Consider the following 6,765-nt stretch of genomic DNA (forward strand, 5'->3'; position numbering starts at 1 on the left):
GGTCCTGAGCTTCTGCTTTTTTATCCCTCCACAGATCGGACTACACTGCGCGTATACTCCGTTGGAGAAACTAAAGAAACTTCAATTATACACAGGGGAGGAGTCAGACGCTCATGTGCTTTGCTATTGGAGGACTGCGGGGTGATTGGCGAATACAGCGAGTGTATAGGAGCAGGTACTGTGTGTGGAAGGTCATAGATGTTGAAGCTGTAATCGTGACCGATCGTCACGATTCAATTATCATCACAATGATTAAAAACGCATTTAATTCTGCAATACTCTTGCGTCCTGCAATGAGCATACTAGGCCTTCATTTACACCGTTATTGCCTGAAATCTTATCTAGAGATTTAGTTTCAAATTAAGATTAATCAGTACAATTAATGCAAATTTATTATATTTAATCTCAAAGTCAAAGATGAGAAATAAATATATTCAGCTCCCCAAAATGTGTAGCTACTTGATGTACCCTAAACTGTATAACAGACATGGATCTTACCTAACCATGTACTTGGGTAAGTCAGGTGGCTGAGCGGTTAGGGAATCGGGTTATTAATCAGAAGGTTGCCGGATCGATTTCCGGCCATGCAAAATGACATTGTGTCCTTGGGCAAGGCACTTCACCCTACTTGCCTCGGGGGAATGTCCCTGTACTTACTGTAAGTCGCTCTGGATAAGAGCGTCGACTAAATGTAAATGTACTTGATGTAATACAGCAGATAAACCTACATCTATCTACTGATGACACAACAAATTCAAACATGCAAAATGCAGAGTACACACATTGTCTAAACCAAGCCCCCACATATGGCCCAGAAGCAGCTTGGTAGCATCCCAGGGAACCCCTTTGCTCCAGCCTGGCCTCACCATTTAACAGTAGCTTGGAAAAACAATTCTACCTGGAAAACAATTACAACCATCCTTAAACACATTCCTCAACATGGACTCCCAGCATTTGGCATTGTTTCATAGCCCTAGGAATGGAGAAAATATGACATGTAGGAAAAGGCTGAAATCGCAGCCATTTATTGTAGAAAGAAAAAAAGAGTCTGTATTTAATAAGAAAGTTCCCTAGAGGGTTTACAAGACACTCTCGCTTTGCTTTTCTTAGCTTACTGACTGCTTGCCTGTATACCATTACAGCACCAATGTAATGAGCTTTTATGTGTTGATCCTAAACTGTGCAGAATTAGACAGAAACTGAGACTTACTCCTTCATTACATTCATCTAAGGTATGCCCTCTTACCTTGAGCCAGCACAGCTCTGAGCCAATTCTTCTGCCTTTCCCTTTGTAATAAAATAAATCCTTAAAGATGCCCAAACAAGTATATCCTGGAAAGCATAAGCTGCCAGCACCAAAGGTGGGGATCGCCCTCACATAAAAACGTCATTAATTAACTGATGTGATGAGATGTTTACATTCCCATACTACTGTGGTTCCCATATTTCCTGTACTGTGTTATGAAATCTTGACCTTCTGATTGTGGTTATCAGTGAACCACAATGACAGACCATTTAGTCTTTAAAACCAATGTGTTTCGTGTAGACCCACTCCTGGAGGTACGATACTGCTCTCTGACTCGAATGGGTGTTCAGATCCCTGGTGGTCTCAGACACAATGCAACTCCTGGTGAGATATCCCTTGCTACTCTTAAAATATTTAAACGCGGATGTCTGTGTACCTTAAAAACTGTGTAATGGCTTAATTTGTTGGCTTATTACAGCCATGTGTGGCAGGGGGGGTTTATGGTGTGTGGTGGAGGAAACACGAAGCCTGTGTGCGGTCCTAATGTCTCCTGCAGCCTGTGGGACACGCATCTCTTCCACTCCACTGTTTCATTGACTGGGAAAAGCCTCTGCCAATAGTGAACTCAGGCCATAAAGCAGATGCAGTTTTGGAGGTGTTTGTCTGGGCAGAGGTGGGACTTGATTTTCAACGAACCACGTCAATCCCTTAATTCGGACCATTAATTACTGGGGGTCTCCATGGTAACTTCTGTTTACATGTGTAAATAGAAGTGCATCCAAACTAATTGAGTATAGATTTTGTGTATACGAAAAGCATACATTACCTAAGTGTGAAGAAACTTTATAGTTGTTTGCTCAAGAGTGATTTGAATGTGTGCCCCATGGACTATCAAAGCATGGTTATTGTGTTGATTTACATCCTTTTACTGCCTTTTACTACTGTCATCATCCCACCACTGGGCCACATTTTAATAATGAGAAATGCATAGATTATTTTGAAAGTAACATAAACCAAAACCAACCTCATTAGCCCAAAACTTCCTTTTCAGATCCCTTAATCCTTCAACCACCTTTGAATGGCCTAACCCCACCACCTCAACCCTTGCTGTGATCCTCTGACCTCTCTCTGACCCCATCCTAACCCATACATGGTCCCTCAACACAAATAACATATCGGTTTTAACCCAAACATGTAAGATTGATCTGAATTGTTTATAGGTTGTGGGATTCCTTTCCCAGCATGTAGAATGTTGCAGCTGCTACATTCAGGAGAAGCCAAATCACTGTTTCCACACTAAACAATTTCAATGAAATTCTTCTGGACGTATACTGAAGACAGTTATGGTTCCCTGGTTATACCAAGGTGGACCTTTTCTGTCACACAATACTGTATTTCATAAGTATTTCAAAACACCAGCTGAACACACTGCCAACACACCAGATACATTTACGCCATTTATTTACACCGAAGAGGAAAGAGGTACATAGTGCTCTACTGCTTGGTGATCTTTGATCCCGGGCTGCAGGTGTGCTCTTTGTCATAAACCCACACCTGCGTAAAGGGGCCACTCAGATGAGAGGCAGCAATCAGCTAAGTTCTGGATATGTCGAGACAAAGTACATAAAGAAGTCTCTGCCAATCGTATTGAGACATGACCAGTTGAACATTTACTGCTTCTGTTTCCACCGCCTGGCAGTTTGCGTATTTCCCCTTAAAAACCAAGAAATCAAGAAGAAATTGGTTCAGACTTTGGCTGGTCACTAGAACAGTGGAGTTTTACAGATGCATATCTCTGGCCCTTCTGTCACAACCATCGAGGAAAACAATGCGTAGTAAATGTGGAATGTTTATCTGTTAATCTTTAATAAATCCATCAATTCCCTGTGTGTGTGTGTGTGTGTGTGTGTGTGTGTGTGTGTGTGTGTGTGTGTGTGTGTGTGTGTGTGTGTGTGTATATTTATCAAAAGAACATGAAGCCCTGTACTTTTGCTTTAATAGAAGACCCCTTTCTGTTTGAACACATCCTGATAGCACATTGATGAAGTATCTTGGATGATTTTAAGATACTCTTCACATTTCCTGTAAAGTCAGGAGTGGCAACAAACATTACACAACCCTGGGATGACATCATAACAAGAGATATCCATCTACTAATAATTAGGCAAGCACGACTGAACCATGAAAAACACAGTCTCTGAATTACAATGTATATTTGTTGCATTTAAGAGACTAACCTCATTAGGTTTTCTGACTTTAATAACAAAAATATTTACTCACTTACTCACTTCTCAAAGCATGGCTATCTTCTGGACCTTTCTGTGTGGAGTTCCTGGAGTATGGTCTTCCCTATTCACACATGGGTCTTCGCAAGTAACCCTAATATGTGTGTGTGTGTGTGTGTGTGTGTGTGTGTGTGTGTGTGTGTGTGTGTGTGTGTGTGTGTGTGTGTGTGTGTTAGTGTCGCCACTCCCTACATTAATGTCACATTAAAAAAATATATAGCTTGGCAGTTCCGATGTCAGCCACCAGGTGGAATCATTTGCCTGTATAAAATTACACATTAAACGTAATGTTTTATTTTAAATTAAAAACGCTTATTTTTATGTCGTGCCAACTGTAACTTATATCCAAGCCAAAAATGTTGTTGTTATTTTACCAGAATTTACCATGGATCTTTGCTAAATTAATAATTAACACTTAAACATATATGTTTTGGTGTTGCAAAATATATATTCTAAGTATTAAAAAGTTAGGGTTATGGTTAATGTTAAAGATAGGGTTAGGGTGGGTGTGTATGTCACAATTTCAGTTATTTTAATTTCCCATGATACAGGCCCATTCCTAATCTGTTCATTGTGTTATCCTTACTCAATCATACTAGCATATAAGGCATATCCCTCAACTTGAGCAGTAGACTTTCTGTATTCATGATGTGTCAACAAAACGATGTTATATATACATGTTATAAATATTAAAATATTGATCCTGTATATGCTACAGATTACTGTAGAGGATTTCTATACATAGATGCCCTAGAAATCCTTGATTGAAGTTGAGCGGGATACAGTGATGTTCTGTTGAGCTCTGTAATGACCACTAGATGGCAATGTGGCCACACACAACTATATGATAAGTTCTTGTCTAGGTTCGTTTTTTTCTCCCTTTTGATTTTTGGACATAGTTGTTTCCATAAGATGTTCCAGACTCATTAACCCAACAATAGAGAATTCACAAGGGGGGTTTTGTTAAATCAAACTCCAAGCAATATTAGAATGAAGTATATGATGGAAAATGAAGCAGATTTTGGTCTTAATGTTTCTTCTCATACCCCCTCCCTCCCAGCTTGTTCTCCCCCCTCTCAAAAACTCTTTCACACAGGTTCACATACATATGCATATTGAAAGATAGAGAGAGATAGAAAGAGAGAGAGAGAGACTCACACAACATTACAGCATGATTTTCATGACCTAGTTTACTAATCAGGTGATATAATGCACATTATGTATTCCTATCATAGTCATCTCATCCATTTAAAAAAGATCACCATCTTAATTTGAAGACTGTCATCACAACTTGATAAACACAGTTAGTTTTCTTTTGCCTAAGATAACCTCTCTCTCATTTGGTCACATGCAAATCCTTTGCGTGTTCCTGTAGGTAGAGAAGCTATTTCTAAATAACCCCATGAGTTTGCAGAGTGATTGTGTATGGGTGACAGTTCAGTGTGCCCACATGGGCTGGCTGGATGGCCCCATTACACAGCAATATGCTGATATGACAAAGCAGCAGCGGACTGAATCCACTGATCCTCTTCACAGCAATAACTAAGGCAGCCCTGCCCCTCCCCAGTCCTTCTGGTTAACAATACACTGTCGGTGTCAGACCACATTCTCAGGGGTGTTTCTCTCTATGAAATAAAAACACATGTTCCAAATGATTCAATGTTGTTGGTTAAAATAACAACTTTTGACTCGACGCCACTCTAATCGATGCAGAATAAATGCAACCATGTGACACAATAATTCAATGTTAATACTGCTGCCGGTAAAAGGTTACTGCCTAGCCATTTTATGGTCATTTCACAAGTTATACAGTCACAGCGTTTAGCAATATTTCTCAATACAGTTTCCTATATCAGAGAGACAGAGGCTGAACAGTAAATTATCATTTCAGTTTAGCAGCCGAGTGTGAATGATGTTCATAACACCCCCCCCGTCCAGGGCTGCTAGGATCTCCATGGAAACCTAATTGCTGACATTTCAACCAGCAGAACTGTTAAAGTCATCTGCATTGTACATGGTGGTACACACTTCAAGGTGCCAAAGCCTGTGACGCCATTATGCTTTTAAGACATGTTCTGACTATGCAGTGACTGTTATGGTTCAAACGTTATGTAAATAAAAACATGAAGGTTAGCTGTAATCAGGGGCAAAATGTAAACCAGTGTTTTAACGGTAATCAATGAACATGATCTCATGATAAAACTATTCAGTGTTCGGGTTGTGTGCTTTTACACACTTGCAACAAGTGTAGGACTTGTAGGTTTCTTCAGACTATAATAAGATGATGACACCAACAAATTGACTGAGAGCACACAACAGTGTCACCAAAGACTCGAGGGGAACGGAAACAAGCTTTGATTTCAGAGCATATTGAAGCCAGACTACGAGCAATAATGTATTATTTGACTGTACTGAACTGTCACGGCAATCGATGGTACTTTTCCACCAGAGCAGGAGGAGAAAAGAGGGGGGGCAGAAGAGGAGAAGCTGGAGGATCCACAGGTCATCAACCCTTGACCCTTCACCTCAGCCCCATTCTCTGACATCTGTCTACTTTTCCCGCCTTTCCTAACCCCCCCTCCTCCGCCGCCTCCTCTTCCCCCTACAGATCATTAGGTAAAGAATGTACTCGATAATAAAAAAAAAATGCTTATGCATGTGAAGTGTCAAATGTGAAACGGAAATGTTTATGTGATAAAGTAGAAAGGTATATATTTACATAGTGTGTACATAATACATACATAGAAATATACATGTGCAAACTACCATAGGTTATGTAGCTGCCATTGGTTTGCATTTGTTGTATCTGCAATTGCTTGGTCTGGAAAATGGGTCTGAATGACATAACAGCACCACAGAAACCCTCCTGCCTGTGCTGTTAGGTTATAGTGGGGGATGGGAGGAGGAGAGTGGGGGAGGGGAGGTACAGTGTTACAAAGTACACAAAGCTCTCTCTCTTTCTCTCGCTTTTTTTCACACACACACCAAAAATGAACAAGCACGTATGCACACACAGGTACAACAGCCTCCACCCATCCCCTCCCCGCCTCTCTCTCTCTCTCTCTCTCTCTCTCTCTCTCTCTCTCTCTCTCTCTCTCTCTCTTTCTCTCTCTCACACACACACACACACATACACGCAAAGCCATATACACGTGCACACACACACTATCTGTGTTTGCCCTGCCACACTGACTCACACACCCCGTGCTCATATTCTCTTTGTGGTATAAATAA

Source organism: Osmerus mordax, chromosome 2 (assembly GCF_038355195.1).
Source record: "Osmerus mordax isolate fOsmMor3 chromosome 2, fOsmMor3.pri, whole genome shotgun sequence".
Taxonomy (NCBI): Eukaryota; Metazoa; Chordata; class Actinopteri; order Osmeriformes; family Osmeridae; genus Osmerus; species Osmerus mordax.